Source organism: Poecilia reticulata, linkage group LG2 (genome assembly GCF_000633615.1).
Source record: "Poecilia reticulata strain Guanapo linkage group LG2, Guppy_female_1.0+MT, whole genome shotgun sequence".
Taxonomy (NCBI): Eukaryota; Metazoa; Chordata; class Actinopteri; order Cyprinodontiformes; family Poeciliidae; genus Poecilia; species Poecilia reticulata.
Genome location: NC_024332.1, coordinates 29459077 through 29468481, shown reverse-complemented (window position 1 = coordinate 29468481; position 9405 = coordinate 29459077). Strand labels below are relative to the sequence as shown.

The window sequence follows — 9405 nt, the reverse complement described above, 5'->3', positions numbered from 1 at the left end:
TATTTCCAGGTTAACTATCCATTTTTATGTTTTTGTCTTTTGATAAATTTGAGAAAACACTGATTTGTACGACTTACGACACATTTCCCCCCCTGGTATTATCAACAATCTGTGTAGGTGTTTTCCTGGAAAATATCATCTGGTGCAGAAGATGTTTTTAATTTACATTTTCATCAGAACTGATTTAAAAAGAAAGAGTAATTTGAATTTAACATGCAGGTCCTGACTGGAAGTAAGTGGCAGTCTCAGTAGTTAGGATGCTAAATGTTTGTCATGATGTTCATACAGTCGTCCAAGTTTCACCCACCAGTCTCTCGTGGTAATTTTTTTTGAACAGTTTTTGAGTTTTTCATCACTTGCAGCATAAAGCAGTAACTTGCTTGTTTATATATGACGTTCTATTTCACACATTTTTTTTTTTAATCAGAAGTTTTCATACATTTCTTCACTGCTTGACAAAAATCTTCCACAAGTTTCTCACAATCATTTGCTGAAGGTTTGACTCATTACTGACAGAACTGGTAAAACAGAGGTTTGTAGGCTGCAACCCTTGGCACTTTCTTCACAACTTTGTCAGAATTTTGTGACAACAAAATCACTGACTTTGTTGTCCTTAAGCCATTTTAAAACTAATTCAGCTCCTTCATATGATCAGGCTTTGCCCCCTTTTTCCTTTGAGTGTATTACTGGTCATTATGACCAAATATCTCTGTTTCAGTTTCATCAGACCAAAGGATTTGTCTCCAAAAATGAAGGTACTTCATTTTGTGTGCATTTGCAAACTCCATTAGAACTACTTATGTTGCTTTTGAAGWTTATTTTCTTTTGGTGTTTAATCAATATAAATAATTGCTATATGAATCAATTTACCATTTTGACTRGTGAAATTAATGCACACACTCCAGCCTAGTAGAACCCAGCAATGCACCCAAAGTTAATTTGCAAGTCATCATATACTAAAATGTATATGATGAGTAAAAGTAACATTTTTGAACAATAATGGAAGAGACCACATTCCTAGCTTATTTTGTAAATCTTCCAAAAAGCAGCTTGAATGAGAGCTCGGTTGCGTGCACTGCAGCACTTTGAACAATTTCACATCAATGCAGAACATGCTGCTTATGAGCACTGACACCAACAGACCAGATGACAGGATTCAGAGCCAAAATAACGAAGGCCGACGTGAYGGATTAATTTTACATAAATGTCTGTTTACTTCTTCAGTTCTGGACTAGCATAGCGGAAGAACAACTTCTTCGCCATTTTTGTGTGCACTAGATTATTTGTAGCTACCGTGAAATCTGTGGCAAACTGAAATATCAATGAGTCATATCAAAACAGAATAAGCATGATGCCGCTAATCTACGCTGCATGAAAACCTCATTGGCATGAGTAAGATGGGAGTAAATTTAGAAYCGGTGTTGCATGTGTGAAGTACAATACAAATTTAGAAACACAGTTGAGACAAAATACTTGTCACTGTTCAGGAAAACGAATAAAAGAGACTGCAGTGAGTGGATTAAGTTAAATGGAATCACAATACGAAYGTGATAACGATGAAATACACTACTGCTCACTAGAGCTGCTGAGTTTTAAGAGTGTTTAATGAAGTTTTGAACTGGGACTCGGCAAATGCCTGTTCTTAACTGACTTTGATCACATCAGGGACAAAAAAAAAAAACAGATTGCAACATTTAGAGTATGTGCATACTGTACTACTACTACTAGCAAAATGATTTCTGGAACACATTCAAAAGTGATCCTTTTCTTTTTTTTGTCATTTCAACAAAAACACACAGACAAAAAAACAAACATGAAACAGAAATTTTATATAAAGATCTGTTATCCAGCAGCATCATGTCCTATTGACTGGAAAGAAGAGGGTTGCTCATGAGTCTTCTGTTGTGCAGTCAAGAGGATGTTCATTGAGGATGAAGAGTGAACAGCTTTTTCCACTCAACTATGAGCGGTTATGAATGACCACACAGACACTCACAGGTCAGTACATGCATGTCAGTACAAAGGCAGAGAAAACCCAATCAGGCACACAGAATCAATCCTGTCACTCGTTCTCTTATACACCAGATGGTCTCAATTGTATTTTTATGGTCTTTAAATATCAGCCTTCTCTGTTTGCAGCTTTGGTAGATCCAGAATATTTGTAGGAACTTAATTCCTCGTCTTTTGTTTACCAGTCAGATTATTCTTTTGTCCAGCAGCTTTTATTTTTCTAAATGCTGGTTATGTTTTGTACATCCTGCTGTCAAGTACTTTGAGAGCTATCTTAAGTAAAATAAAACATTAAATTTAGAGGAAGGAAAATAATTTTTTCCATGCATCTGTTGTACCCTCTTTCTGGGGTTGCGGTGGCTGTGGGGTGGCATTGGAACCAATCCCAGCTGACATTTGGCAAGAGAAAGAGTAGCCCACGCCCTGGGCACGTTGCCACTTTGAAAAGGTATTGCATCAAAATATGATTTTGAAAATAATTTTATGCCACACACAGTCATTAGTTTGTGCCTTCGCCATTTCCAAATTGTTTTGAAATGAAAGAATTGTGCAGAATTCTTGTATTTTACCTTTTACAGTAGGGTTTTATGAAGTTTAATTAATGAATTTCTGTTGACTTCAGTTTCTGAAAATAATTGCTAAACTTGAAATAAGTTTAAAAACTAAACTGTTTTATATGTATATGTAATATACATATCACATATACTTTTTTGTAAAAAAGAGTTTTTAAAAATGCAAAATGCTCAACCACCTGTTAGTGTTAGAGGATTTCCCTGCTGCATTAGACGCAACGGATCATAATGACTGATACACTGGAAAAGTGTTTGAGATGTTTTGTACTGTTCTCCATTGGTTCTGACTGTACCTGACAGATGGTCACTACTTTCTGTCATTTGCCAATTACAATCAAAGTGAATTATAACCTTGATTATAAGATCAGATGTGAAAGATTCAGACCATTTCTGTTGTCTTTTCCATTTTGAAAAGTAACTAACACTTATAGGTTTCCGTATACATAACCCAAAACATTATTGACTGCTTTTTACCCCACTTAAAATAATAACGTACAATTTAAAAATGTTAAAGTTACATTTTGTTACAACAGTCAAAAGGGAAGCAGTAATTGTGGTGCTGCTAATTTTGATATTGTTTTTTTACTAATGTGTTTTTTGTCTCTTTCATTTAATAAACTCACCAAGGTCTGATTTTTTTAATTGTGAAATTACACAGCTAGTATAAAAGATGAATTTATTTTAATTTACAGATCATTGCTATCTGCGTCAATAAATGTAGAAAGGTGCTATATGCAAAAGCATTATTAAAAACAGGATTTTATTTATTCAGATAAACCAATAAATAAATACACTTTTTACAGCCTCAACATATTTGTGATTCCAATGATGCATAGTTAACCTATGACCGTAGAAGTGCTTACTTGATTACCAAATGCTGCCAACCCCAAACACTTATAGATTTACTGTATTATTCACCGTAAAAAAAATAGAGAAAATGTTGAGATTATATTGTGCCATGACAGCCTTTTGTACATTTCACACCACACCTAATCCTAGAGGCATTAAATAAGCAGACAGAGAGCAACGCATACAAAAAGCCAATTTCCATGGTGTTATGGTGTAGAGGGTGTTGTCATTTTTTCCCCTTTTCTGTGACCATTTTGTTCAGCTATCAAAATTAATTTGACAATAATGCACTGAGGTGTTTTGCATGTAAGGGCATAAAGCAAAATGTCAAAAATGTCTTGTAAGTCGGTGGAAAATAATAGTTTTCCTTCATTTGTTACACATGAAAATGAAACAGCAATTTCATCCTCCTCTTCTTCTGTCGACTGGTCTAAGTTTAATCTAATACATGTGTTTTCTTGGCTGTGGTTTCTACTACAACACTGCAGGAACTTTTTTTTCACCACAAACATATAATTCTAAGCAGAGATCAACAAATTTGTTAGAATTTGGTCAAGCATGGGATTTTGCCAGTTATATTTCCCGAATGAAAGAAAACACAAAAGGACCGCTTAGCTTCCTTTTAATGCAGATATATCGCCATACAAGCATCAATTATTGACAAACTGTGGAATAAATTGTAACATTTGTTACACTTTGCCATCCATTAATCTCCTTCCTTCAAATACATTTAATATAAATACCTACAATATTTCATTCATGGTTTAATGCCACTTTGATCAGCTCCTTTTTTTGTCTTGCTCACATGCCATTTTGTATTATCAAAGTCCCTCAAGCAAGTGGCTGCCTAAATGAGGCACTTGATTTCATTTTGAAACCTGGCTCTGATGAGGATGAGCCTTGAACAAGAGAAAGCTTCACATGATGGGGGGCTTGGGGGGTGGGATGATCCTCCTTTTGAAGGAGATAGTATACCATTTATCATACAACACCCTCCACAAGTTTTGCTGAAGGACACACAAAACCAAGAGAACATGGATGCCAGAACTCCTGAGAGTTGTGGAAATGAGCACCATTGTATCAAACAAGCTCTTTTGAAAAGTACATGCCACAACTATCACATTCTGCTTCTCAAGTGTATTAACACCTACACAAGCACACCCACACATAGCCACAGGGTACRATGAAACTGTTAATTATGCTACACCGGACAAAGCTAAATTGTGTTGTTAATTTAGCATCTGAGCTCTTAATGATTTTAAATGTTGGTGGAAAAGTTAATTAAATTTTACATGTTTTTGTTTGGATGGTTTGGCCACAGTAATAGACTTTGAGTTACAGACAACTATATCAAGGTTTTTTGTTTGGAAAAAATTTAGACAACTTTTCCTCAGACTGTCCTTTTCCTAACCCCCCCTCCAACCTCCCCCCAAAAAAACAAACAAAAAAAACATAGTTCTGAATGCTTAGAAATAAGTTTTCTAAGTAGTCCAGTTGAAGAGCTATTCTTGCCCTTCAACTGTACCTATGAACTATCAACTGCAAATGTTTGTAATATGTACAACCTCTGTGTTTCTGACCTAAATACATTTGGTGTTTCTATTTCAGTCCTAAATATTTTCTGATAAATGTGTGGTTTTGAAAAGCTGAAAGTCATTATGAACGTTACTTATCAAAAGTAAGTATACAAAAGTATACAAAAAGAGCTGTGTCATTTTAACAGTGGCCATAATTACCTCTAACTGTTGATTTTTTTTCTTTTTTTTAACCAAAATTATGTTTTTAAACGTTTTAGGTAAAATATTTGGTTGTTACAAATCTCAAATCCTTATTTTCTTCATCTTGGTTGAATCCCTTGAGATATACAATTTATTTTCCAAGAAAAGATAAAAAAAATTCTTACACTAAATCTTAGAGTATAACACTTATTTTCTTCTTTTTGCTTAAATGTTTGTCCCATTTTTTTTTTCTTCATTCATTCCTAACTAGAACTTGGGACATAAAACAAGTCCTATGTCACCAGTCGGCTAGTTAACAAAATACTTTTAAAAAATGCTGTGTAACAGGACAGCACCATTATGGTATACATAAGCCTACATCATGTGACTGATAGTGAAAGTTTTCACATTAGAGATGTCGGGATCAGATCAGGGTACTAATATGGGCATTTTTAAATGGTTCTTTTCTAAACTGCACTCCTGATCTCTGYTATTAGTGCATTGTCTGTGATGTTATGTAAGCCAGGGCCATACTGTTAAAAAGGGATGTAGCCGTGTTTTCATTTTTTAAAGTCCTCYGCCTATATTCTGGCATGTCTTTTTGTTGCTAAAAAAAATCTTTMATTTGTTTTTCATTCCAAAAAATGGAAGTTTCTTTTTACCATTTACAATGGTGCACAGCACTGGGTTCTGCAGCAACCTGCTTGTCTGTGTCATGTAATGTGTTCTGCATGTTGTGGTCAAAAGTTGTTTGTATAGAGTGTAGCTGTATGAATAGCGGATAAACAATATTCACTAACTTATAGAGCAGGGGACCAACTTTTTAAGTAAGTTTAGCCTTCACATTATACACTAAAAGCTCTTTAAAAAAAAAAAAGATAATGAGACAAACTGCCAAAGATCTGCATCAAAATAGAGCAAAACATTTTATCTTAAGTTTGGATGTCAGCAAAGTGCTCMTCATAAAATTATTGCCAACAGGAAGAAGACACGACTTTTTCAAAGCCAGAAGTTTTATGTTTGCTGACCAGCAGTTTCTTTTAGTTGGAACAAAATTTAAATTCGTACTTCAATTTATGCACTGACTTCATTAATGTAGTAACTTTATTGATTTCTAAAACSCCCTAATTTTAAAAGACTTGGATCAAAACCAGGGTGAAAAAATAATTTWAAAMTAAACATAGATACATAAAAACGAAACATGATTAGAAAAACTGCTTCACTGGTTCTAAATGCAGGGATATCATTTTTAAAATACTATAAAATTACATCCATTGATYAACAAGATATATAAACCCGACAAACATTTTCTTGAGGTTTCCGATGCTAATTTCAAGTAATTTTTAATGTCATTTTTAATGATTTACTTTTGATAAGAATCTTTTCAGTTAAAGGAAACAGATATTTAGTTGGAGTATGTATAACAGATGGGAAAACTTAGTAATTGGAAAGTTGCAGCMAGTTAGCAGTTAAATCTAAAAAAGTAAAGTCAACATTTAAATCTTGAGGCTTAAGAACCATAGATCAAATGCTAAAAAAATTGATGCTGTCTTTCATAAGAGATAAACCCCAAAACCACAAAGCTYGTACTCTCCTATTAGCACTGTTAGCTGTTTACCGAGGGGAATTATCTGTAATTAAGCTAAACGTAAATCTTTCAAGTCATCTTTACTCTTAGATCTGTTAGACAAATCTAATTTTTCTCTGTGTAAACAAAACTTTTTCTTTGATGCTGCAAATTATTTGTAGCTCATATTTTATTCTGATTTAAAATAAGCTATGYCGACAATAATGCTATTAATTAAAACCTTAATTCCATTATACATTTACTTTTACTAGGACARCTAACTGAAACTATTTGACAAGAAACACAGAACAGATCCAATGCATTACTCTGTGTTCATTTGTGTTTTCAATCCYTTTCTTATTTGCAAAGTGAATACTGCTATTCCTTAAGCACTGCTATAMGAAGCAAACCTAATAAGAAAGGAGCAGAGAGAAGTAGGCAGATGCTGAATTAATTTCTATGCCACCTATCTGCAGAGGAGCCTGCAGATGATGCTGATGCAAAGGGATGCATAAGCTCTGAAGGTAAAGCAACAACAGAGTGAAAAGCATTCAATTTTTGCAGTCATATACCTCRCTGCGTAAGCACAAGTATTCACAGGGCGGCATTTTTACCTAAAAGGTACTCAATATTAGTAGTAGTTCACATAACATTCTTTATTGAGGACTATTATTTAAAACAGATAACATTCTTGCACTTTGTAAAGCACCGTCAAAAGTAAGCTATGATAACTAACGATGCCGAATTATTCAAAAGTTAAAATGGAACACTTTAATTTGTTTGGCCGGTCCTTAGCTTCACATTTCTCTTTSATGTTATGTCACAATGGCTCTAAGAAAGCCATAGCATTACAATGGGCCTGTGATCGCATCTAGCCAAATCACTGCAAAAATAAATGACAAATAGCTGTGATATTAYACATAACTGTAAAACAAAACAAAAAACAGGTTCACAAAAACAAAAGAAACTGCTTGCCTATTATAAATAGAATCAGAGAAAGCCTAGCAACATACCCACTGTGCATCTGGTGTCTGTGAGAGTGAATAAATATTCAGAGTGCATGATAGTGGAAGCTGCACAGGTGCATATATTACCTGTATCAAAGCAGCCAGGAGACTAGAGGGATGGTAAAAGGTAAAGACATAAAAGCAACGCTACTTAACCTACCAGCTTTTGTGTTGGTGCATTTGGAACAAAAAAAAATWAAAAATCTCCATTTTGGATAATAGCGTTATCTTGTCTAAATCTGCAAAAATAGTAGCTTTGTTGTTCAGTAAATGTGCCTGTGTTTGTTGGTAAGATAGTGAGGCAGTGTGTAGGTAGGCGGGTGGTGTTTTGTATGATCAATTCTGCGGGAAAAATGCATAATGTGAATCTTCCATCTTGCTGTCTTGCAGACACTGACACCATTTAAAGGGATAGTTTGAAATTTCAAAGTGACGTTTTATGAGGTTGTTATCAGTTATACTAACATATTAGYCGTCCACTGATTTTGAATATTTATTTACTTTTCTGAGATGTGTGTGMTATCACATGGCTTGACAACAAGTAAGGAAACTACTTCTAGAGATGCACCGATCAGAGATTGTGAGGCCAATTTCCATCACTCAATTTTCTTTCTGACTTGCTGATAATGAATTTAGCCAATACTAATTTCCCCATCATAAACAAAAACTTTCCAGATAAACTAAATACTTAAAAAAAAATTAATATAAAGGAAAACATGTTACTGAGCGGTTTCTTTCTCTCTAAATCGCTGAAAAACATAACAAGATTATGGGAAGGTAAAGTTATAAGAAAGAAGTATTTCTACAAATAAAATAAAAGACAAATAAAAAGATGYGCCACATCTACTTGGCTCCTTTGAAAGACAGATTACACTAAAGCCTCTTTTTATTCTGTGATCTGTAATTCACTCTGACGTGTTAGATTGTTCAATAACTCATTTATGAAGTTCACATATGCATAAGTCTTATGTAACATTTCTATGGTGATTAATCATTAACTTTTCACACTAGAAAGAGAAAATACATTACAATAGGTTTGACTGAGAGAGAAAGGTATTGCTGTTACACAACTAAAGCAACTAAAGTTAGACCTGATTTAACCCTATTTTACAACAAAGACAACATGATTAAAGTTACGGGTAGCAGTGATCCAGTTTAGTATCATTATTGGAGTTGATGCTGATGTCATTATTGGCTTATCGGGCTGAAGCTTTCTGATTGATTTTACACTGAAAAGGAACACTGTCTGCTAAAAAATGGTAGCACATTTAAATAAAACACTGTATAAATTCTCCTGTTTTAAATAATACATAAACAAATGTTTCAAATATATAAATATTGATACATGTGTCRTACAGAAGACAACTGTTAGTGAACAGAGATGTTTCTGCAGATTGAGCATCTTACTCCAGATTTACCCTATATGTGTCTCTGCTCTGCCGCGYCGTTCACTTCGCCAGCGGAAGAGAGTCATTCCTGGCAACCATAATTTACAATATGTACCGTACACATAGTCACCGATACCTGATCTAGAACTTTTTTAAAACATCAAGACCAATACAAATATTCACTTCTCTATTTATTTATCTAGTAATTCATCTTGTAAATTAATACAGTTGAATGTATGGCCAAAAACTGTAGTAGTGCAGTACTTATGTTTTTTTCTTTGTTTTGTTTAGTTG

At 34.1% G+C, this 9405-nt stretch overlaps 1 protein-coding gene across 1 annotated transcript in view; it reads right to left on the bottom strand.

Annotated features, from left to right (window-relative positions):
- LOC103459959 (protocadherin-17-like) overlaps window positions 1-9405 on the bottom strand; it is a 20666-nt gene that overhangs the window by 2200 nt on the left and 9061 nt on the right. The window lies entirely within an intron of this gene.